Below are 25,846 nucleotides of genomic sequence, written 5' to 3' on the forward strand. Positions count from 1 at the left end.
AAATGTTCCAGTCATTAACTGTCTGTCAAAGAATGGTTCTCAGCAGGGAGACTATTGCTCATTTAAGACTTCACCTGTAGAAGCCTCATTTCCTTTTAAATGCCATAAGGTATGTTATCAAGCTTGTCTCCCGTTCTCCCTCCCTGCCCCCACAAGAGTCAAATCTCTTTTACAGCCATTTCAGTTTTTGTAGATATTATCTAAATCCTCCCTAACATTACTGGCAGGGAAGGGACTGCTTGTGTACTGTTTGCTGGGTACTCCTGTTATTCAGCTCAGTTATTTCCTTTTCTTAAAAAGAAAGTTTGGTACGGTTAGTTTCTAGCTTTAGAAAAAGGCCACTTGATTTCAGAAGTGTTTGAGCGAAATTGCACATTGAGAAATTTCACGCGGTTGGTTCTTCCCCCAACAGCCTATGAAAATCTCACATGCCAGCATGGAGAACTCTAACCCACCCTTTTCCCTGATGTGCTGGTTTTCTAGATGCAGGAGCGTTTGCGTGTAGAGAGTGAAAACATGTGATTCTCAGAAAAGGGCAACAGAAACAATCAAGGGGATGAAGCAACTCCCCTATGTGGGAAGGTTGCAGCATTTGGGGCATTTTAGTCTGATGAAAAGGTAAGTATAAGGTAGAGGTGTATAAAAGTATGCATGATCTTGAGAAAGCAGATAGAGAAAAGGTTTTCTCCCTCTCTCGTAACTCTAGAACTCCTCGACGTCCCATGAAGCTGAATATTGGAAGATTTAGGGCAGACAAAGAAAATTACTTCTTCACACAGTACATAGTGAAACTATGGAACTCACTGCCACAGGAGGCCGTGATGGCCACAAACTTGGATGGCTTTAAAAGGGGATTTGACAAATGAATGGAGGATATGTGCTATATTCTGCCTCCACGATTGGAGGCAGTATACTTCTGAAGAGCTGTTGCTGGAATGGGAGAGTGTTGTTGTGCTCGGGTCCTGCTTATTGGCTTCCCATAGACATCTGCTTGGCCCCAGTGAGAACAGGATTTGAGATCCAGCAGGCTCTTCCTATGTTCTTCCACCTACAGTCCTGAAGTGGTTCAGATCTGTAGATAGTGGACTACAGTATACCAGCTGATACCTCAGAATTATTACCCCAGTTAACAATTTCTGTGTGATTCCACACCAGTCAGCAGCAAATGGTGAGTCACTCCAATTTGGGCTGCCATGAGAACTAGATCTGCCATGAATATCCTGCCCACATGGAGGCGCCGCGTCATCCAAATGGTGTTTCCATACAAGTCCATACAAGCCTCAGGGATTCTCTGAGGTTCTCAGCAACAGTGAGGCGGTTGCTCCATATGTGAGCTGGCCATCATTAGTTTTAGAGTATCCCCAAAATGACATTGCATAAAGAAATTATTCTTCCAAAATAAACATCCTGATGGGTACCAATGCCACATTGTTGCTGTTGGTGTTTTATTTATCTTTAAATAACCTAAGATTGAGCTGGGTGATCTTTAAACATTCATAATACAATTCTCCCTCCCTTGCACCTGTAAATCTTTCATTTGTTTCATATTGTGCACTAGAAAAGAGAGTATTAATTGGAGATGATGATGATGATGATATGATGATGATGATGCTAAAAATGGTAATAATAATAATAACAACAACAACAACAACAACCCAGCCACTCTGGGCGGCTCCCAACAAAATATTTAAAACACTATAAAACATCTAAAATTAAAAACTTCCCTAAACAGGGCTGCCTTCAGGTCTCTTCTAAAAGTCAGGTAGTTGTTTATTTCCTTGACATCTGATGGGAGGGCGTTCCAACTTCCACAGGGCAGCTGCCACTATTGAGAAGGCCCTCTGCCTAGTTCCCTGTAACTTCACTTCTCGCAGTGAGGGAACCACCAGAAGGCCCTCGGGGCTGGACCTCAGTGTCCGGGATGAACAATGGGGGTGGTTCAGGGCCGAGGCCATTTAGGGCTTTAAAGGTCAGCACCAACACTTCGAATTCTGCTCAGAAACGTACTGGGAGCCAATGTAGGTCTTTCAGTACCGGTGTTATATGGTCTCGGCAGCCACTCCCAGTCACCAGTCTAGCTGCCGCATTCTGGATTAATTGTAGTTTCCAGGTCGCCTTCAAAGGTATCCCCACGTAGAGTGCATTGCAGTAGTCCAACAGGTTGTGTGTACATCTTTTGGAGAGATGTGAAAAAGCAAAAGAACAGTGGTCAGCATCAGGGAAATCACACAGTGCAAAGCTGCCTTCGCTGTATCCTTCTTCTTGAAATGGTTCAGATCCAGGATAGCCTCACCACTTGGTATGGGTGGATCAACTATAATGGCAGCTAGTGAGATTTGTGGGCACTGGAAATCTGGGCCTCTCACATTACAAATGCTTCAGACTGCCCAGTGTTTCAGTTGTACCATTGTATTCACACCACATCTGTTATAATATACAGGGCACATTGGAATTTCCTTGGAGGCTCTCAACCGTAGTGTGATGCAATGGAATCTGTGGCTGGCCTTGGGAAAGTCAACATCCTACCTCGCAGGACTGTTGTGAGGATAAAACAAATGGTGAAATACTGTTCTACAGCCCTTTTCAGCATACAGTAAGAAGTGGTGAGGGATCAAGGGTTTCCTGGTGTATAGTTATGCCATGGGGCCTCATAAGACAAGTAAAGGAAATAACTACCTAACCCCCTGTTCCAAACTGCTCACAGCCCCGGCAGACAACATCTAGCAGTGAGGCTGAAAGGCTGCCACATAAAAGCAAAGTAGTTAATCTTGTTAGCTTAGCTTTGTATTCTGATGCTTTTAATTATACTGTAACATGAGCTAAATAAAAGGATTATCAAGTACTATAAGAGCAATAGGTGGGTGGTTCGTGGTGGAATGCCAGTTGCAAGCAGAGTTTTAGAAAAATCCAAAAGGGGAAGTGATGTAGCCTGAGTCTGTGGAAGGACTGAGAGAAGGGTCAAAAGTTGCATAAAGAAAGAACGAAGGAGATTTGACACCCAGACCAGGTGGAAAACAGGGTAAAAAGGAAAAACGGACTTAAGGGGAAATGTGGCTGGGCCCAGTGTGCGATGTGTGAAGGTATCCTTCTGGGGGCAACACGACAGAATGCAAGGACACATTGCAACCAGGCAAAGACTCAAGGAGGGTGCAAATAGGGCCAGTAATGGGTGTCACTGGAGTGTTGCCTGTGGAGGACCAGATAAGGAGCTCTGGTGGTGGGCATGTTTGCCCCTTGGGCCTGAGATTCCCCTTCCATAGTGTACAGTCACTTGGAGGACCATGCAGCAGAAAAAGTAGGGCACCAGAAATTGGGAGGTCAGAAAGTGTCTTGAGAAAAGGCATATACTTTTTCCTAGCCACTCCTGCAGTACCACCATAAACCATTAATATAAGTGACAAGACCAAAACAGTGTTCTGGAGCCCTTTTTTTTCATTTATTTGTGTTATTGCAATTTTTTAAAGAAAAGAATGCATAAGAAAAGAAGGGATAGAAGAGGAGAAAAATACTATCAAAACAGAAAATCAAGCAAAGGACATCAACAATAAATGCTAAAGTCGCTTGGATACCTACGTATTTGGATATTTGGATTGCCTATATTGAGCTACATGTGTAAAACCAACATGGATGTATTGATAGATACCAGTACTGTACTGTATTGTTAATGTGATTCGGTGGTTGTGTTTTTGTTGGTTTCTTGTTGCTGACCCTCTTAATTAAAACTATTTTGCTTCTCTGTGCTATATATAGGGTGTCTACAGAGTCAGGCCCAACATCTCCTTAATGGTGGGTTTTATTCCACTCCCTAGATCAGCACTAGTCACCCAGTAAAACAGCATGGGAACTTTAGGACATTTCTCTGTGATCTCTTCTACTAAAGGCATGGGCATAGCCAGGATTTTTCCTGAGGGGAGCAGACCTTTTGTTAGGGGAGCAGAAGCTCAGTTTGCTATGTATTTTTATTTCTTTTTATTTATTGGGGGGCAGATGGCCTTCCTTGGCCCCCCCATGACTAAAGGCATTAAAAGGTAAAAGGTAAAGGACCCCTGACAGTTAAGTCCAGTCATGAACGAGTCTGGGATTGTGGCGCTCATCTCGCTTTACAGGCCAAGGGAGCCGGCGTTTGTCCGCAGACAGTTTTCCAGGTCATGTGGCCAGCATGACTAAGCCGTTTCTGGCAAATCCAGAGCAGCGTACGGAAACGCCGTTTCCTTCCCGTCGCAGTGGTATCTATTTATCTACTTGCACTTTGACGTGCTTTCGAACTGCTAGGTGGGCAGGAGCTGGGACCAAGTGGCGGGGATTCAAACCGCTGGCCTTCTGATCGGCAAGTACTAGGCTCTGTGGTTTAGACCACAGCGCCACCTGCGTCCCAACTAAAGGCATATCAGTGTTTAAGTCTTCCCAAGTGTTGGAACCATTCCCCCTGGAGCTTTGGTTATACCATTCAAAAGTTATATGCAGTAAAGCAGCATGAGTCGCTGGCCATATTATACTAGTTGGAGGAGAATTCTGTGAATTGTAGTTTGCTTGAGGATGCTGAAGATTCTCAGCTTGAGATTCCAAGCCAATCTTCCATTTCAAATTGCTGGATCCTATCCATGGATTTTAATGGGAATTCTTTGTCATAGGTATGAGCCATTTGGGTAAGGTGCAGAGTACACCCATATGGTAGCAAAGTGTTAATCCCAGAAGACTCGATGCCTCTTCCATATCAGAAAACTATGGCAATATTCCATATTGACCAAACTGCGGGAGGCAGTGGAAGACAGGAGTGCCTGGCGTGCTCTGGTCCAAGGGGATGCGAAGAGGTGGACATGACTAAACGACTAAACAACAACAACAACATGGCAATATTCAGAGTTACATATGCCCTCTTAGCCATTTTGAAACTAAAAATAAGGGCTTTTCAATCCTTTCCGGGGGGGGGGGGAATGTTCACTCCCCTTGGAATGTAACCTTCATTTGAACCATGGTTGCTGAAAGAAAAGCACTTGGGTGTATTGTTCACTTGCTCCACCCATCCAATCCCTTATCTAACCTGAGTCATTACTGCCTGTAGCTTTTTAACTCTGGCAGCAGTAAACCTCTGCATTAAAAGCCTTATGTGTGCGACCCACCCTCTGTGGGTTATAGACCTACCCCCTTAGTTTTAGAAGCAAGGGGTCAGGCCTTTTCCAGTCTTTAGCAACACTTGCCTAGCTTGTCAAGCTGATAAGCATCATTAGATTGACCTGCAACTGATACACCCTTTGGAACACTTCTTTTGAATGTTTAAACATGCTGTGGATTCTAGTTGTAATAATTTAGATCAGCCTTTCCTAAACTGGCTACCTGACGCAGGTGGCGCTGTGGTCTAAACCACTGAGCCTCTTGGGCTCGCTGATCAGAAGGTTGCTGGTTCAAATCCCTGCTACGGGGTGAGCTCCCGTTGCTCTGTCCCAACTCCTGCCAACCTAGCAGTTTGAAAGCACACCAGTGCAAGTATAAATAGGTACTGCTGTGGCGGGAAGGTAAACGCTGTTTCTGTGCGCTCTGGTTTCCATCATGGTGTCCCATTGTGCCAGATGAAGTTTAGTCATGCTGGACACATGGCCCAGAAAGCTGTCTGTGGCCTGAAAACAAGATGAGCGCCGCAACCCCATAGTCACCTTTGACTGGACGTAACCGTCCAGGGATCTTTGGCTTTTTACCTTACCTGATAATGTCTTTGGAGTCTGTGCCTATTCCACGCAGTCAGAAGCCACCTGGCCAAGAAGGTTGAGGGCTGTGGCTGGCAGTCGGGCAAAAACTGGATTGCTGTTTTGGGGCCACCTATGAGGGCCAGAGGCAGGCTCTCATTTCAAACGGAATCTAAGGGACACAATCGAACGGGGTTCTGAAATGAACAGCAGCTGAACAAGAGCACAAATATTATTATTGCTGTTTATTAGATTTCTATACCGCCCTTCATCAAAAGATCTCAGGGCAGTTCACAATATAAAAATACAAGATAAAAGCCCAAATAAATAGTTCAAACAAAAACAACAAAATATTTAGAAGGCTGTGTAATCAGCTAAAGACCTAGTTGAAGAGATTTTCACCTGGCGCCTAAAAATATATAATGGAGGCACATGAAGAAAGGCTTCAGATGATAAACGCAGAGTCCAGATCAGTTTATATGCTCTATGCACAGCTCCCCTTGCTTTTAAGATGACTTGTGTAGCATTCCCAATTCATTCCTCAGTCCCTCGCCCTGGAGCCCTTAATAATAATAATAATAATAATAATAATAATAATAATAATAATAATAATAATATATTATTTATACCCCGCCCATCTGGCCGGGTTCCCCTAGCCACTCTGGGCGGCTTCCAACAAAATATGAAAATACAGAAATAGGGTGGTCACAAACACGTCATGAAAAAAGAAGCAGAAAAATGATAAAAGAGGGTTTAGATGTGTGCGAACTTTGCATATGCTACTTTATATTTACGGTTATATGTATTTATGGTTATATGTATTTGTGGTTAGCTCAACATAAACAAAAGGCTGAAGACTGAAAAAAGGATACCTAGGTAGACTGGGCCTATCCTTTAAAATAACCAGGTAGCCCAGGCCAGGCTTTCTCTAAATTCCGCCTCTCCTTTATACCGTATATTATATGAACACCCGAGTGAGTGGCTGCCTCTTCTGCCTGGTTGAAGTTGCTGCCTCTTGTGGTGGCCATCTGAAAGGCTACCTGCTGCGGCACAGAAAAACAGGGAAGGAGAGGGGTTTGGGGGGGGAAATGGGAAGAGGGAGGGAAGGAGTCACAGGCTGCCTGGTTCCCTTTCAGATCCACAGGCGCTCACTACAACTTTGACCTTGCAAGTTCTGCAAGGGCAATACATTTCTGAAGCTTTCCCCTTGTCAGTGGCATGAAGCTGGTCGCTCTTTCCCTGTTGTGGGGATCCTGATTGAGAGCTAACTCTCTTGGTGGCGACTTTAGGTAGTCCCCCATGCTTCCCTGAACATCAAAAAGAGATGATGCCTCATTAACCATTTTGAAACTGATGGGATGGCGAGAGGCCTGACAAAACAACTTTTTATACGCTTTAATTAAAAACGTGTTCTGGCAGCCTGAGCTGAAAGGGCTTCAGAGGGCAGAGAGGAGACAGGGACTGATCTGGTTGCTATAACTACCCCCAAATCTTTTCAGGCCTTGCTTTCACTCAGCACACCGCAGCCAAGCCACCCCTGCCATGAATTCACAAGTATATCCACTAGTCAAATTTCAGTCTTCCCATCCAAACATTCACATTTTGATGAAGGGCTTCTCACATGGAGGAAGGAGCAAGCTTGTTTTTTCCTGCTCTGGAAAGTACGACTCAAACCAATGGCTTCAAGTTGCAGGAAAGGAGATTTCAACTAGACAAAAAATTCTGACTGTAAGAGCTGTTTGACAGTGGAACAGTCTCCCTTGGCAGGTTGTGAACTCTCCTTCCTTGGAGGTTTTAAAAATGGTGGTTGGATGGATGCTGTCATGGATGCTTTAGCTAAGATTACTGCATTGCAGGGGTTGGACCAGATGACCCTTGGCTCCCTTCCAACTCTAAGATTCTATGATACTATGAATCAAGTTTTTCTACTGTTTAGACTACCCTGTCAAGATATTTTCTATAACCATCTCATACTGAGAACAGGGGCAGACTTTAGTCTTTCAAATTTCAGCGGTGCCCTGTGCAAGGCCAAAATTTGGTTCGTACCCCAGCTTCTCACCTTCTGTTCCGAGTGTGCATGACATAATAATTGAGATGCCCTGCACCACCTCCCTTAGCTCTGTGTCCAGTGCAAGAGAACCAGCCACACTGCCTTAAATCTGTCTCTGCTGAGAATAGCTAGATGCCTCCAAAGAGATCAATGGCAGCAGCCTTAGCCTAAAATCCAGAACTGTCCTTTTGTCCTACACCCCAACTAAATCACATTATATCATATATATGTCCACTGGGCTGCTCTGATCTGTGGACCTGGCACTGCTACAGGTACCACTTGATACTCATTCTGTAAGAAATCAATCTTTTGGTGCAGCTGCACCCCCACATTGAAACTCCCTGCCTATTGACACCAAACAGACACCTTTACTGTACTCTTTTTGGCACCTGCCAAAAACATTTTTGTTTAGGCAAGTATATCCAGACATGTAGAATACTATCATGTGTTTTAATCTGGTTTTCAGATTATAGATGGTTTTAATTACTTTTGAAGAATTTAAGTTGTTTTTAACTGTTTTTCACAGATAGTTTTATTCTCGTGTTCTTTTTTGTAAATAGCTATGAAGCTTTTATGCAGATGACACAACCTTGATGGCAGAAAGTGAGGAGGAATTAAAGAACCTTTTAATGAGGGTGAAAGAGGAGAGCGCAAAATATGGTCTGAAGCTCAACATCAAAAAAACCAAGATCATGGCCACTGGTCCCATCACCTCCTGGCATAAAAGAAGGGGAAGAAATGGAGGCTGTTATGTACTGAGCTGAATCCTAGAACAATAGGATTCAGAATCAGCGGGAGCTACCCAATCCAACTCCAGGTGGAAGTGAATCCGCAACCTGATTGGCCTGCTGGAGCAGCCAATCAGGCGGCTGGCAGAAGCGAATCTGCTACCTGATTGGCCTGTAGGAGCAGCCAATCAGGCTGCAGGCAGAAGTCAATCCACAATATAATTGGCCCACAGGTGTAGCCCTGAAGTAGCCAATCACGCAAGGCCCATTGTGTAAATAATGTATATAAGCAGATGGTTTTGGGAAAAGAGCCATTTTCTTCTTCTCCTCTTCTCCTTGATGACTATGAGCTGAATAAAGAGCATGAAATTCACTCTCGACTCCGAGTACATTTCACTGGCGACGAAGGTGGGATCCTGCTGAGCTGACCGCCACCACGCACTGCACCGCAGCACCGCCACCTGCTGCACCGCTGCATCGCACTGTGCATCCAGGCTTCAGCTCCAGGACCCAAGGAACCCAGAATGGCAACCGACAGCAGCTTCTCGCCATTCAAACCAGCATCAGGAGACTGGGAAGGGTACGCCGCCCGTTTCAACTTCCTCCTGCAAGCGAAAGAAGTCACCAACGATGCCATGAAGAGGGCGACATTCTTCAGCGTCTGTGGAGAGGAGACGTTTGAAATCGCCCGGGCTCTCCTTGCACCTAGAGATGTCGCTACCGTCTCTTACAAAACAATAATGGAACGGCTGAAGGAGCACTTCTCACCACAGCCCTCGGTGGTAGCTTGCCGAAATGCCTTCTACGCAAAGCGGCAAGCCCCGGGGGAAACCATAACTGGGTTTGTGACCTCCCTCCGCCAAGCCGCCCGGCTATGCAACTTCTCAGAGTTGGAGAACATGCTTCGTGACCGCCTCGTCGGTGGCCTGAGGGACGAGATGTTGCAACGACGCCTCTACGCCAAAAAAGACCTCACGTTCCAGATTGCTCTGGAGGAAGCCCTGGCAACCGAAGCCGCCGAGAGGTCAACGCAAGAGGCACGACCGACCCCGCCATCCCAACCGAGGGTCTACCACGAAGACCTCACCGACGAATCCGAATCTGACAGGGAGGAAGTACACCGAGTACAGCGGCGCACTCAAGCAGCACACACACCACAGCAGCCTCGACGAGAAGGAGGGAACTGTGCAAGCTGCGGGGAGAACCACGAGAGGAGGACCTGTCGTTTCCACAACGCAGAGTGCAGGCAGTGCAGAAAATTGGGACACATCGCCCGGGTGTGTCGGGCTCGACTCACCCGTCGACAAGCATCAGATGACCGACCCAGGAGCCCCAGGTCACACGGCACCATGCACCAAGGCAACTCGACGGAGATCACGGACTACCAGGTATTCCAGTTGCCCCATCCCAGCACAGAGAAAATTTATATAGAGGTACAGATAGAGGGAGCCCCATGCCGCATGGAGCTGGACACGGGTTCAACTCTATCCATAATCTCGGCCCGAACATTAAGGGAACTGTGCCCTAATGGGGGTCCCAAACTAAGGCCGGCCCCATTCACCCTCCGGGACTTCCAGAAACGTAAGGTCCCTACAATGGGGGTGGGGACCTTCAGGGTGCAATATCGAGGGCGAAAGCAACAATTGGACTTGCTGGTAGTTAAGGGCCCCTACGTTAGCTTACTGGGACTGGCATGGTTTGGACCTCTGGGGCTAGCCGTTACCGGGGTGAACCGCACTAGCTTACAAGTGGACGTGGACGCCATATGCAAAGAGTTTCCAGGGGTTTTCGATGGGGCATTGGGACGATATACAGGACCCCCCATTGCCCTACAGCTAGACCCCGCTGTACGACCCATCAGGCACAAGGCCCGCCGGGTCCCGTTCGCCCTGAAACCCCGCATAGACGAGGAATTGGACCGGCTCGTGGAGCAAGGAGTACTGGAGCCGGTGCCCAACGCCCCCTGGGAAACTCCAATTGTCACACCCGTCAAGCCTAACGGTTCGGTCCGCATCTGTGCAGACTACAAATGCACCATAAACAAGGCTCTCACGGCCCATGCATACCCAGTGCCAGTGGTCAGCCATGTCCTCGCCACCCTGGCTGGGTCAAAAATCTTTGGCAAACTGGACTTGGCCCAAGCGTATCAACAGTTGCCTGTGGACGAAGCCACAGCAGAGGCTCAGACGATTGTGACGCACAGAGGGGCATTCAGAGTAAAGCGGCTGCAATTTGGCGTTAGCGTGGCACCAGGCATATTCCAGAATCTAATGGACTCTCTCCTTAAAGGGATTCCTGGCGTCACCCCTTTCTTCGATGATGTACTGATCGCCGGGCCCACACCAGAGGAATTTGAGGACCGCCTCCGCTCCGTCCTGCACCGTTTCCAGACGGCGGGCCTCAAGGTGAAGCGGGAAAAGTGTTTACTGGGAGTGCCGCAGGTGGACTTTCTGGGATTTAAGGTGGACGCAGAAGGGGTCCATCCAACCGGTGACAAGGTACGGGCCATTTGTGAGGCCCCAGCGCCCAAGAGCAAGCCCGAACTTCAGTCATTCTTGGGACTATTGAACTTTTACCATGCCTTCCTTCCCCATAAGGCAGCGGTAGCGGAGCCCCTACACAGACTCCTAGATAAAAGGGCCCCTTGGGTGTGGGGCCAGCGACAAAGGGCCGCATTCCAGGCAGTCAAGGACTTGCTCGTCTCGAACTCGGTCTTGGCACACTTCGACGAGAGGCTGCCAGTGGTGCTGGCATGCGACGCCTCTCCCTATGGCATCGGCGCTGTCCTGGGACACCAACTCCCGGATGGAAGAGAGGTGCCGGTGGCATACTTCTCCCAGACGCTTGCTGCAGCCGAACGAAACTACTCACAGATTGACAAGGAGGGTCTGGCAATCGTGAAGGGCGAAAAAAAATTCCATGATTTCTTGTACGGGCGGCCCTTTACCATAGTGACTGACCACAAGCCGTTGCTTGGCCTGTTTGCCCCCGAGAAGCAGACCCCCCAAGTGTTGTCTCCACGTGTCCTCAGGTGGTCAATTTTCCTTGCCGGCTACCAGTATGCACTAATCCACCGCCCTGGGAAGGCGATGGGCCACGCAGACGCCCTCAGCAGGCTACCACTACCAGAAACAGGCCCCGACCCAGCGCCTGCGCAAGAGGTTATGACCCTGGAGCTGCTTCCCGACCGACCCATTCAGGCACAAGAAGTTGCGCACCATTCCACAAAAGATAGGGTCATCTCCCGGGTCCTGGACTGGGTGTGGCGAGGATGGCCCAGCAGCAGCCCCGGGCCAGAATTCGCTGGCTACACAAACCGCAAACATGAACTGTCGGCCCACAAGGGGTGCCTGTTATGGGGAAGCAGGGTTGTTGTTCCCCAGCCCCTCCGCAAAAGGGTCCTCACAGCCCTACACGAGACACACCCAGGGGTAGTGAGGATGAAGGCCCTTGCCAGGAGTTATGTGTGGTGGCCGGGGATTGACAGAGAGATAGAGGCCTGGGTCCAACACTGCCAGACCTGCCAAGAATCCCGCCCGGATCCCCCAAGGGCCCCAGTCCAGCCCTGGGAGTCCGCCCGACATCCATGGTCACGCTTGCACGTGGACTTCGCTGGCCCCTTCCAGGGAAAAACATTCTTCATAGTGGTGGATTCCTACACCAAATGGCTGGAGGTCGCACTGGTACCGTCCACTTCGACGGCGGCAGCCATCCGGGTACTACGTAAGCTTTTTGCAACCCACGGGCTCCCTGACACCCTCGTCTCGGACAATGGAACCGCATTCACGTCAGAGGAGTTCCAGACCTTCACAGCGCAGAACGCCATCCGCCACATCCGCTCAGCACCATTCCACCCTGCCACCAATGGCCAAGCGGAGCGCATGGTGCGGACCACCAAGGACAGCCTCCGCCGCATGACACAAGGGGACTGGGAATACCGCCTTGCCGCATTTCTTCTAGCACAGCACAGCACCCCAAGCACAACGACGGGCCGGAGCCCAGCTGAACTACTAATGGGCCGGCGCCTTGCTACTAGACTGGACCGACTTCACCCCGACAGAGCTCAGGATGAGGTAGTGGTGGGGAAAGGCAGGAACCCCCGGACATTTGTGGCCCAGGACGCAGTGTACGCAAAGAATTTTGGGGCAGGCCCAGCATGGGTACCCGCCACAGTCACCAAGGTGACCGGTCCCGTGTCGTACGAGGTACTAACGGAAGGGGGGCAATGTTGGCGCCGCCACTGCGACCAGCTACGGCGACGATTCCCAGGAGGAACCCGGGAGGAGAGCGGGACAGAGGGGTCCCAAGGGGACAGCAGGGCAGTGAGGCCTGTAGAGCGAGAGGGGTGGGCAGGGGAAGCAGAAGCAGTAGGCACAGAGGGGCGCCCCGAGGCTGGAAGGACACCGGAACCAGAGCCACAACCTAGTGGTTCAGTGGCGCCAGACCAGACAGCCCCGGAACACGAGCCAGAACCAGAACCCCTGACCAAGGAACACCCCAGGCCACAACGCACACGGAGGCGGCCAGCAGACCTTGGGGACTACGAATGCAACTTCCCGGGCAGGACTGGAACTTAGAGGGGAGGGGTGTTATGTACTGAGCTGAATCCTAGAACAATAGGATTCAGAATCAGCGGGAGCTACCCAATCCAACTCCAGGTGGAAGTGAATCCGCAACCTGATTGGCCTGCTGGAGCAGCCAATCAGGCGGCTGGCAGAAGCGAATCTGCTACCTGATTGGCCTGTAGGAGCAGCCAATCAGGCTGCAGGCAGAAGTCAATCCACAATATAATTGGCCCACAGGTGTAGCCCTGAAGTAGCCAATCACGCAAGGCCCATTGTGTAAATAATGTATATAAGCAGATGGTTTTGGGAAAAGAGCCATTTTCTTCTTCTCCTCTTCTCCTTGATGACTATGAGCTGAATAAAGAGCATGAAATTCACTCTCGACTCCGAGTACATTTCAGAGGCAGTGAGAGATTTTACTTTCTTGGGCTCCTTGATCACTGCAGATGGTGACAGCAGTCACGAAATTAAAAAACGCCTGCTTCTTGGGAGAAAAGCAATGACAAACCTAGACAGCATCTTAAAAAGCAGAGACATCACCTTGCCTACAAAGGTCCGTATAGTTAAAGCTATGGTTTTCCCAGTAGTGATATATGGAAGTGAGAGCTGGACCATAAAGAAGGCTGATCGCCGAAGAATTTATGCTTTTGAATTATGGTGCTGGAGGAGACTCTTGAGAGTCCCATGGACTGCAAGAAGAGGAAGAAACTGCGGGAGGCAGTGGAAGACAGGAGTGCCTGGCGTGCTATGGTCCATGGGGTCACGAAGAGTCGGACATGACTAAACGACTAAACAACAAATGAAGCTTTTAGGGTTCAAATTACAATAGAAGAGATTCAGACTAACCTTTAGGAACAACCTTCTGATGGTTACAGTCTCCTTTCCAGCAGATGCATTCACAAGTGTAATCTGTAAAGTGAAAGACCATTGTCTTACAGGAAATGGGAGTCTGCCAATTTAACACCAACCTGATCAGAGAATCTCCATTGATGATTTCATACCAAGTCACATTTGGAATTAGTCACTGCTGATTGGATTCACCTGGATCACCTGAATAATTTCCTGCCATGAATAAGCCCATTCAACAGCTTTACACCCCAGTGTTACACCCCAGTATTTCTATTTCTCCTTACCACATTAGTCCACCACCACCACCCCCAAAAAAGATGGCATTATATTTGTTGATGATGCTATGGACAAATCCATTGACAAATTGATTGCTAACCTTCTATATCAGAAATGGTAGGAAATTAGCTTTACATTTGTGCTGTAAAAGGGAGAGGGGCAGTTTTGACAAAACCTAAGTCTAATACTGTACTTTCCCTGAAAGGAAACAGGAAAGTGAAAATACCATTGTCTCAGTCTTTTATACAGTAATCTATACAGTACCTATGTACATGTATATTTTTGAGTCATATATCACAAATAATTAATAACTCAAATTTCCCACTTTCTAACCATGTAACCCTGCTGTGTGTCTGCTACGAAGTGAGTTGCATTTAGATCATTTGGGCTTGCTCTTTCCTAAGTGTATATATACAAAAACCTAGCAGCAAGCCTAAATGATCTCCACAGGACTCATTTCTGAGTATATACCTATTGGATATGCACCTTGGCAAAATAAGCAGCAAAGAGTTCAGGTGTCCTTCAAAGCAATACTGGAAGAAAAGTCTAGGATCCCAGTTGCCCAACATGGAGTTTGCCCAAAAGGTATCTTGTGAAACATTGTCAGGTATTTCAAATGACAAAAAGCTTTGGACCTTGGCTTTAGGTTTTATCTGAAGGACACGTTAAGTCTGGAGAGATGCGAGGGCTTGCATCTCCCCCATACACACCCACTTTGTTTGACATCCTGCCTGATGTGGAGTTATAAAAAATTAGAAAACTTGCTCACTCCTTTGTAATATAAAAGAATCACCTTGCTGTGGGTGGGGTTTTGGTGCCTTTGTTTCCTCTTATGGACCCAAACAGCTGCCTATGTTTTTGTGTCTCAGAGACTGCTAGATACAACCATCAAGGACAGGGATCATGAAGCTGAAGTGAGACGGTTGCTACTACCTGAAGGTGACACTTTCCTTCCAAGAGTCACATGCTTTCCAATCAGATACCTCAATTGGCACCACCTAGAAAGTAATCTCCAACTTTGCTAATATAAAGATACCCACGTTGCTTTTTGTTTTCCATCTCTAAGGGACCTGTGTGTTCCAGTTAAAGCTTGAGACCAAACTGAGTAACTATTGGATTTTGTATTTTTTAAAAAGATAAGAGTTCCAATGTGGTGTAGTGGTTGAAAAATTGGACTAGGACTTGGATTCAAATCCCCACTCAGCCATGAAGCTCACTGGCTGACCTTGGGCCAGTCACTACCATAGCTGCCAAGTTATCCCTTTTTTAAAGGGATTTTCCCTTATGCTGAATAGGCTTCCTCGTGAGAAAAGGGAAAACTTGGCAGCTATGGTCACTACCTCTCAGCCTAACCTACTGCACCAGAATGCTACGAGGATAAAAAGGGGAAATGGAGATTGTCTGTGGGAACAGATGGGAAATAAATGCATAAAAATGGGGGGGACATCCATTTTTGCATGTTTGTCCCTATAACCTTGGATGTATTTTACAAGCTATCTTGCACTTTGCAAGGCTAATCCGGGGTTGTCTGCAAAATGCCCCCTGCATTGCAGTTCAAGACTGGTATAAACTGCAGAGCTGGAGAGAAACTTCACCACTCCCAGCTTCCATTCTCATCTACCCCAACTCACACACACAACTCAGCATCCAGCATGTTATTCTGGAGACCTCAAAAGACTGTTCATCATTTTGGGTTTTTTAGTTGGCCCTCATAAAGGTATTGCACTACTGTGGCATTGGATTAGTTCTCACTTAAAGTTCTATAAAATCTGGTGAAAGAGCTGAAATGTAATAAACTCCTTTCTCCTTCTCTGCACAAGGGAATGAACATTATTTGCAGCCATATCTAACACGTAACCAAAGCTCCAATGAGCTTAACAAGGTAGTCCTTATCATTTGACCTTCTGAAAGTATTTGTTAGGGTTTTCTTCTCTCGATTCCCTTCCCAAAAGTTATTTCTTCTAATCTTAACTCTCAGGAGGCACCTATGCAGGTAACATTAGGCAAAAGTATTAACATTCAAGATACTGGGGACTAGCATGGAGCCACTCTAAGCCTCTTCTCCCCACTCAAAACATAATCCATGAAGAATCCTGATATCCTTTTTTTTTAGTTCCCTTCTAGTTAGCTTCAAATCTTGCAACTTGCTGAGGACCTTAATTCCCTTTGCATTCAAGAAATTCAGCTCGCCATGGTGCTGGAGGAGACACTTTAGCACCTTGGCTGGGCCTCAGTCATCTGGATTACAGCAACAAAAGAATATTTTACAGTGTCAGACCCCGAGAGTGGATTGTGGTGGGGAATCCAGATAAAGCCAGGTCTTGTGATGTGTTCATGTGTGCAGGATAGCTTGCACACCTTGCTTGATTTCTCAAATGAAAGGGACTTGGTCTCAGATCACACATGATTTAGAAATCCTGCTCCATAATCCTGCTGTATCTATCTATCTATCATATTTATATCCCACCTTTCCTTCAAGGAGCTCAAGGTGGCATACATATTTCTCTCTATTTTATCCTCACAACTACCCTGTAAAGTAGATTAGGCTAAGAAACAGTAATGGGCCCAAGATCACCCACAGTGAGCTTCATGGCTGAGTGGGGGATTTGAACCCGGGTCTCCCACTTTCCTGGTCCAACACTCTTAAGTACTATCCAACAAGTAAATTAAAATTACAAACTCAAACAGCAGCAGCTTATTCAAACAGACACAAAAATCAGCTGTTCCAGGTTAACTGCATACATTCTTAGTTCTTAAAAGTTTAAGAAAACAGAAGTGTTTTTTGCATGGCACCTAAAGGACATTTCCAGGCTGACCCCAATATAATTATTATTATTATTTATTGAAAGATAAGGTATTCACAATAGCAAAAGCTCTCTTTAGTTGCCACCAGCAGCACTTCGGATCATGGAGTCACCTAGAGAAAGGCCTTGGGTGATGATTTCAGATGGTGGATGGATCAGTAGGGCACCATTCAGCTCACAACTGAACCCATATTCATCCCCGCTCACATTTCAGAAGCTACAGGTTAGCTGGTGAGACAAGCACAGGCGTCACTCTACTTTGAAGAGGAAACTCTTCACTTCCATTTTGGAGTTCTGCAATCAGGCAATCCTATACATGCTTAAATAAGTTCCACTAGGCCTTGCTCCCTGTCCAACTTCTGACTCCCACCTCTACATTTCCCCCTTTTATTCCCAATTGTGGTGTCAATACTGTCAAGACTTTCCTGCTTCTCGCTTTCCTTTAGTGTTCCCGAGACCTCCAGTAGTGGCGCCTAGAAGAAGTTGGAAGCTCATATCGGTCATATACTCTACATTGGACCAAATACTGTAGTTTATTGTATTTAGAAACAGCAGAAGCAGGGTTTTTTCTTGATTCCAACCAGAAGCTGTTCATAGATATGGGTGCCGGTGTTCAATTTCCTTATCTTGAAGCTGCTCAGACAGTGCATCCCCACCTTTCCGATCAAATGCGATGTATTTTACATAAACCAGCGAAATGTGCCTGCATTTTTTTATTTCCTGTGTACCCCCAAACTTCATTATTCTCAAGCAATTTGCTCTAATAGACCTTTTTTCATGTAAGGAGGGCTTGGAAATTTAAGAAATGATACTACCAAGACACTTTACCTGTTTGCTACTCTTCCAGTATGTTTTCTAGTGGAAATGCCAGTGTGGAGAGCCAGTGTGGTATAGTGGTTAAGAGCGGTAGACTCGTAATCTGGTGAACCAGGTTCGCGTCTCCGCTCTCCACATGCACCTGCTAGGTAACCTTGGGCTAGTCACACTTCTCTGAAGTCTCTCAGCCCCACTCATCTCACAGTGTGTTTGTTGTGGGGGAGGAAGGGAAAGGAGAATGTTAGCCAGGCAGAGGGCCTTCTCAGTAGTGGCACCCGCCCTGTGGAACTCCCTCCCACCAGATGTCAAAGAGAACAACTACTACCAGACTTTTAGGAGACATCTGAAGTTAGCCCTGTTTAGGGAAGCTTTTAATGTTTAATAGATTATTGCACTTTACTGTTTTGTTGGAAGCCGCCCAGAGTGGCTGGGGAAACCCAGCCAGATGGGCGGGGTATAAATAATAATAATAATTATTATTATTATTATTATTATTATTATTAGCCACTTTGAGACTTCGGGTAGTGATAAAGCGGGATATCAAACCCAAACTCTTCTTCTCTTTTTCATGCTTTTGCATAATTCGCTAATCCGCTTTTGGCAACTGAGTTGAGAATTTGTCTTAAATGCATGAGCATTGGTTGCCTGTTAGGCTCAGTGAAGTTTGCCTCCCTTAACTTATTTTAGGCAGGGTGTGTGTGTGTGTGTGTGTGTGTAAGGATGTCATTCCCACCCATGGGCGTAGCCAACGGGGTGCAGGGGGCAGCTGCTCCCCCCAAGATCAAGTAAAAAAACAGAAATACATAACTAACTTACCAATCACTTCAGTCCTGCCCCCCCCTCACCAAGTCCTGCTCCCTCCTAACAAAAATCCCATGTTACCACCCAATGAAAAGTCAGTGGCAAGGATGCTCTTATTTTAAGCGACTGGCCCATGGCCATAGCCAGGATTGGGGGGGGGCTTTTGTTGGGGGGGGAGCCTCAGTTTGTCATGTATTTTTATTGATTTTTTAGCTGCCTCTCCCTACCCCCCTTGGCTACGCCCATGGACTGGACCCAAGGCCAGATTTAGGTTTGTTGAGGCCCTAAGCTACTGAAGGTAATGGGGCCCTTTATATGTCCAGTTGTCCTTTGTCAACAACAAATTGTCGCTGTTTTTGTGTTGAATATATGCTGTATGGTAATTTATGGATCTAATAGGTATCTAAAGCCATTTGCCACTTGCTGTGTGTAGGTTTTGTTTTATTTTATTATCTTATATTTTGGAAATGTACATCCAGTGTTTTTCCCCCTTTAAATCTTTTTGGGGGGACCCCAAGAGAGCGGGGCCCTAAGCTATAGCTTGTTTAGCTTATAGGTAAATCCGGCACTGACTGGACCCTCTAGGTAGAGGAAATCGAAGACGGCAAGAAACGGAGGGCAAAGCAGCGAGCAGAAGCAACTGCCACGACGAGGCTTGGAGGCGTTTGCTAGGCCCCAACCGCGCGCTTTTGCGGGTCTGGCTCTCTGCTGCGACCAGCAGGGCCTTGTCTCTGGGGGCTCAGCCCGCCTCCCTCTTTCCCCGGCCTTGCGAGAAAGGGGAGCTCCTCTCTACCTGCCTACCACCATCTTCTTCGCCGGCTGAGCGCCTTTCAAGCGGTCGGCAAGACTTGGGTGTCAGGGTATTCGCTCGCGCCTGTCCCTTGGGGCACCGCCGGGAAACCGCCCTTCGCTGCCGAGAGCCGCGGCGGTGGCTGCTTTGGACGGAGCCCGCTCTGTGGGAGCTTCTGGCGGCGAGACGCCGACTCGAGGAGACGCGGGGCGTTTGACCCGCCCACCAAACCGAGCAGAGGCCTGGCCAGTTTCAGGCGCGCCCCTGCCCTGCTCGGCGGAAACGTGGAAGGCACCGAGCAGGTTCATTCTGAGCTGCTTTTCGCCGTCCAGCTCCTGAAAGAGAGGACTCGCCTTCTACTCTCTTGGCGCTCCGGTTTGAAGCGCCTGCAAAGGCCCCTGCGCGCAGCATCCTTGCCATCGAGATCCTCACCGCCATCGTTTATGAACAAGTGGCTGCTGAGCGCTACCCACGCATTCAAAGTTATGTACTGTACTGGAAAACTGCTTGCGTTCTGGTTGCCTCCTATGAAAGACATTCACTGGAATCAAAGGCGCCAACTTGAATAAAATATTGGGGGGGAGCCCCGCCCTGCAGAATCGATCACAAGACACACACAATTTGAAGGGCAATGCCTATCAACTGTGGGGGGGGGGGCTCCCTCAACTATTTTATGGGGAAGGGCGAAGGGACATTGGCCCCTTGGATTGGGTTCCTATGACTGGAATGGAAAGTAATTAAAATGAAAAGACCTGCGCTTATATTGACCGACAGAGTCATTTTCTTCTTCATCATCTTGTTATTTTTCATTTAAAAAAATAAAAAATAAACTACTTGTTATTTTCTAGAGGCATCAGGTTTAACACTTTGGGGGAGTTAGCGGAGCTCTTGCTCGGGGCTCCAGTTGACCTCTTGCAGCTTCATCTGCGCTCGCCTTTCCTGCCCTTTATGTCCCCCCCCCCAGCTCACAAGTTCCCTTTCCTGCTCCTGATCCATACCAGCTGTTTGGGGCAAAGGACAGAGTTCCTCCCGCTTAGCCATGATTCCACGGTGATGCTTGGGATATTCGGTTATGAATTAAGTGCATGTCAGGGGCTCATTCCAGCCCTCCGGGGGTTGCCCCAAAGCTACTCCAAAGCGCATTTGAAGCTGTTTGTTTAGTTAGTTCCAAAATATCCAGGGATACCCAGCGTGGAGCCCTCCAGATCTTACTGGAATACAACCCCCACTATTCCTGGCAATAATAGGCAATGCTGGCGGTGGCTGACGGGAGTTGGTCTCTAACAACACCTGGAGGGCACCAAGATGGCTACCCCTGTTTTAATCCCATCCTCCCATGAGAGATCTCAAGTGTTCCAGAGGTTGTTGGATTCGGCCCCAGGCAGCACGGCCAATGGATCAGGGATAATAAGAGTAGTAGTCCCACAACATCTGGAGGTCCACAAGTTGGCCATTCCTGCTTTAGAGAGCGGTCCGGGATACTTTCCTTCCCGTGCCCAATTCATCCTATTGACTGTGGTCCTTTATTTGGATGGACCATTGAACGTAACTAAAGATTTTCACTTTCGGATCAAAGGCTTAAGCCAGATGCTTAAAAGAACTTAACCGTCCATACTTGCCACAGGTGTATCTTTTCTCGCTCCTGCAGGAGCAGAGTCGCGCTCCCAACTTTGCCCATACCGGCTGCGCTCAAGAGACAGGACCCCCGCCTCTCCTCCTCCTCCTCCTTTCTGTCCGGCTTTCCTGCTTCCCAAGTAAATGTGATTAGACGGGTGGGTCGGAGAGGGACGAGGTCTAAGTCCCCCCCCCCCTCACTCTCTGGAGGAAAGGAAATGTCAAGACCCCGTCCTTGTTCGCCTCGACTTGGCCGGCCAAGGCAAGAATGCGCAGTCAGGGACCACCAACGCGCCTTGATCCTCGCAATGGCCCACTTAATACACTTCTGCGCTTTAGACCGGGGGACCCCCTTCGCCGAGCCGATTGTCCATCTAGGTGTTTTCTCATTTTTCGCCCCTGCTCCCTTTGAAACGGCCCCTCCGTCCCTTTTCTTCTGAGCCCCTCGCTCTAATTCTAGATGAGTATTACTTTGCTCTTTTCGTTGGCCGAGCACAATTGTGTTATTGGAGATAATGAATTCAATCCCCATCAAAGCGCATTAGCAGCGCCCTGGCCTTGTTGGAGGGGCTTTTCCACCCGCCCCCACCCCACCCCACCCCCACTTCATCTAGCGAGGAATGAAAGGCAGGCAGGCAAATTCGCCGGGGAGCCTCCCTGATAGCGGCTTTTGAAGTGAAGGGGGCCGAGGATTGCGCTTCTGGCATTTTATTTAATTTTTTTGCCCGTCCGGCTGAAGAAAGACGGCCGCTTTTGATGCGGAGATGAGAACCACCTCGTCACTGGCGCAACAAGTTCGACCAGCGGGGCAAAGTCCTGGTCCTGGGGATAACATATGCCCCGCATTAATACAAAACTCCAGGGGGATTTTTTTTTGGGGGGGGGACATTGATTCGGGCTAAGGGGGGTTAGAATTACTCTCAGATGTGCGCCACCACTAATCAAGCACCACTGAGACTTCTTAGCACACCTTCACACGTACATTGTGCGCCAGTCGGTTTCCTCACCATCCGATTTCTCGGCGTTTGGTAACCAGCAGCTAAGGGCTGTCTCGCACACTCCAACTCATCTTTTAGAGACAGTTTCCCGACATGGCGAAGTGCACGTGTGAATGGGTGATCAGAAACCTAACACGTCTGGAATAGTACTGCATCACTTCAAACTTTTCACACATTCAACTGCCAGGCAGGTCTGAATCTACCAACGCTAATCAAGTAATAATGAAAACCTTTCAGTGGGTTGTTCGGTCGATGGTCGGCCTTTCTGGCGCACTTCAGTCGAGACTAGGTGGTCAAATGATGAACACGCATCTGCATGTGTTAGCTGTTGTACATTACAACTCTTAAAAACAGGATTCCTGGTTTACTGGTGAGGGCTCCCGTCGTGAATCAATTAAGCCAACAGGACACTCCAAGCCACAGTCTTTAGATGAAAATAAATCGTTCCGATTTCAGTGGCAGGCTCCTTCGCAACACTGTGTTAGTATCGATCACTGTATTGAAAGCAATACTTTTTGAGCTTCAGCTTCACTGAGGTCCTGGATCATGCTGGTTAAGAATGCCTCCTTATCAAATAACCTCGTGCTAAAGCCAAGGCAGAGATGAAATCTCCAGATCACTGACTTTAGAGTGCCTCCCTTGACTTCAGTGGGGTGGCTGAGAAGTAAATGTTCCAAGTGTAAATATGTCTTACACACACACATACCCTAAATCTGGGGGGGGGGGGGCTTCCTTGCAAATAAATTCTATTGATGTGCAGCCCTAGCTTCTGCATGTTTACTCAGAAGTAAGTCCTGATGAATTCAGTCCGGCTTACTCAGGCATCCCCAAACTGCGGCCCTCCAGATGTTTTGGCCTACAACTCCCATGATCCCTAGCTAAGAGGACCAGTGGTCAGGGATGATGGGAATGGATGATGGGAATTGTAGTCCAAAACATCTGGAGGGCCGAAGTTTGGGGATGCCTGGGCTTACTCCTAATGAAGTGTGAGTAAATTACATCTATTTATATTCTTTATATCCCACCTTTTCCTCCAAGGAGCTCCCAATTTTAACCTCACAACAACCCTGCGGGTAGGTTAGACTGAGAGGCTGCAACTGTCCCAAGGTCACTCAGTGAGCTTCATGGCTGAGTGGAGATTTGAACCCTGTCACCCAGATCTTAACCACTACACCACACTGTCTCTCTACTGCTGCCTTACTTTGCCTGTTTGGAGGGAGAGTAATAGGGTGTCGCCCTAAAGTTATTTCCTTAGAAGTGAGTTATGTGGAAAACATGTGTTCAAGAGGATCCTACTTTAGGATCCTAGTCAGTTGCAATCTATAAACCATTTGCTTAGGCTATGAGAAACCTGGGGGATAATTCCTGGAGCGCAGTTTGTGTGGATTCAGAGTAAATTCTCCCAAGGCTTCCTAGTTCTCGCTTGGTGGAAAGTTAACTCCGGTATTCTGGGTTTGTTTTCTTAACTGAAGGCTGAAGCGCTGTGCATATACTTACTTGGGAGTCCTTTCCACTGAATTTAGTGAAATTTACTTTGACAGCCTGGGTCGCAAAGCCCATATCCAATCCTATACTACCCCAGTTACTTCACTGAAAAATGCATCAAACACTAGAACTGACTTTTGTATAAACATGCATAATAATAATAATAATAATAATAATAATAATAATAATAATAATAATAATATATTTGTACTCCACCCATCTGGCTGGACCTCCCCAGCCACTCTGGGCTGCTTCCAGCAAAGATTAAAATATACAATAAAAAGTCACAAATTAAAAACTTCCCTAAACAGGGCTGCCTTCAGATGTTTTCTAAATGTCAGGTAGTTGTTTATCTCTTTAAAAAAAAAAAGACAATTTATTAAATTTTCCAATTAAACACATTTAAACAAAAACAAAACATACAACCACAACCACAACAACACATAATAAACATAATAAACACGAAATTTCCTCTTCTTAACATCTAATCAATTATTACAATTTTCTTTGCTCTGCCGAGCTTTGACTTCCCTCCTTCCCCCCAGTCGGTTTTCTTATCCATTCCTATCTCACAGATCCTTCATTCCTTCTACTTAAAATCAATTCGTAGGGTTTATTTCAGTCCTGCAAGTGTCTTTAAACTTCTACAGTTCTTCTCCATATAGTGCACAAATTTACTCCAATCCTTTTGGAACCTTGACTCTCCCTGGTTTCGGATCCTGCTAGTCAGTCTTGCTAATTCCGCATAATCCATCATTTTCGTCTGCCACTCTTCAATCGTTGGTAACTCCTGAGTTTTCCATTTTTGGGCTAATAAAGTCCTAGCCGCGGTTGTCGCATACATAAATAATACTTGATCTCCTTTCTCTATCTCCTGTCCTATAAGTCCTAATAGAAAAGCCTCTGTTTTTGGGGAAAAGATGTATTTAAAAATCTTTTTCAGTTCGTTATATATCATTTCCCAAAATCTTTTGATTTTTTCGCATGTCCACCACATATGATACAATTCACCATCCTTCTCTTTACATTTCCAGCATGTTTTGCTACTCATCCTAAACATCTTAGCCAATTTTACTGGTGTTAAATACCATCTATATATCATCTTCAAAACATTCTCTTTCAGGGCAGTACATGCAGTAAATTTCAATTTTTGATTCCACAATTTCAACCACGCATCATATTCAATATTATACCCAAAATCTTTTGCCCATTTTATCATCACATGTTTAACTCTTTGACCTCTGATGGGAGGGCATTCCACAGGGCGGGAGCCACAGCGGTGGACCTCAGTGGGCCGAAGCCGTTTAGGGCTTTAAAGTGTGGGAATGTTCAGGAATGTGGATGAGGAGATATTGTTTAATATATCCTATCCCCGCTTGTGCTAGCAAGCACCAAACTTTAGCAGAGTAAAAACATTCCCCTTTTGCAAAATACACAGCAGAAAAACGTTTGCGCAGGCTTGATTTAAGCCACTAAAATAAAGTGTATTTTCCTGGTATTTCCCCTTTTTCCCTCTTAAAAGAAAAGACACAACACAATGCTCTTAAAAGTATAAAAGATGTTTACTTACAAGCATCTCGAGGTACAGCACACTCAAGAGGTAGACTTGCTTAGTTAAAAGGTAATATATACATTGTGAAGTTCACTTATAAGAAGTGAGACTCCATCTCATCTCTCTCTCTAGGCTGGAGGCCTTGAGGGAGAGACTCACTAAGATGTGTGTAGTCCAAGAGGTCTGGTCCAAGAGAGAGAAATGGCTGTTTCCTTCAGAATTTATCTGCCACTTCCTCAACTCATTTGCATGTGAAGGAAGAGGAAACTAGGCTTAGTCATATCCTCCTCCTCAGTCCTCCAAGTGGACTATCTAGGGATTGTTGTGACTTGATTGCACTTAACCCTTTGCATCCCACATAAAGGTCAGCACCAACACTTTGAATTGTGCTCGGAAACGTACATAAGATGCTGTCAGACTTAATTCAGAATAAATATATGCTGTATACTGTATTCACAGGCATTTGGGACTCCGGTGTCAGGGCACAAACATCCACCGATGACATATAATCATGTGTTTTTAAAGAGTAACTCTTCAGTGGCACCTTCGGCCTTTTGATTGAGTCGTGTACACGTGTCTGTTTAATGGTAATTTCCCTCCTCCATGCTGAGCAGTGATGCAGTGAGGCGATTTCTAGACTCTAGACTTCATAGTCCCTCCCCGCGCGTGCTTTGGGGCTGGATGCCCGAGTGCATTACTTCCCTTTTGCCCAAAATAAGACAGCTCTGCTACTGTAGGTTCTGCTGAGTAGCGTCTGGGCACCTTTCCTAAACCCCTTCCTCCTGGCACCACGGACTGATCTTCCTTTTCCTGCCCTGACGGGGGATTGGGATGTGA

At 47.0% G+C, this 25,846-nt stretch overlaps 1 long non-coding RNA gene across 1 annotated transcript; it reads right to left on the reverse strand.

The window, feature by feature from the left end:
* Window positions 1-1,424: 1,424 nt before the first annotated feature.
* On the reverse strand, window positions 1,425-25,204 carry LOC118082118 (uncharacterized). Its single transcript, XR_004692189.3, has 4 exons — window positions 25,028-25,204; window positions 13,871-13,933; window positions 5,699-5,853; window positions 1,425-2,173 (listed from the first exon to the last, which is right to left on the reverse strand). It is a non-coding gene; the product is annotated as an uncharacterized LOC118082118 (long non-coding RNA).
* Window positions 25,205-25,846: the final 642 nt, after the last annotated feature.

This window comes from Zootoca vivipara, chromosome 1 (genome assembly GCF_965207765.1).
Source record: "Zootoca vivipara chromosome 1, rZooViv2.hap1.1, whole genome shotgun sequence".
NCBI classification, from domain to species: Eukaryota; Metazoa; Chordata; class Lepidosauria; order Squamata; family Lacertidae; genus Zootoca; species Zootoca vivipara.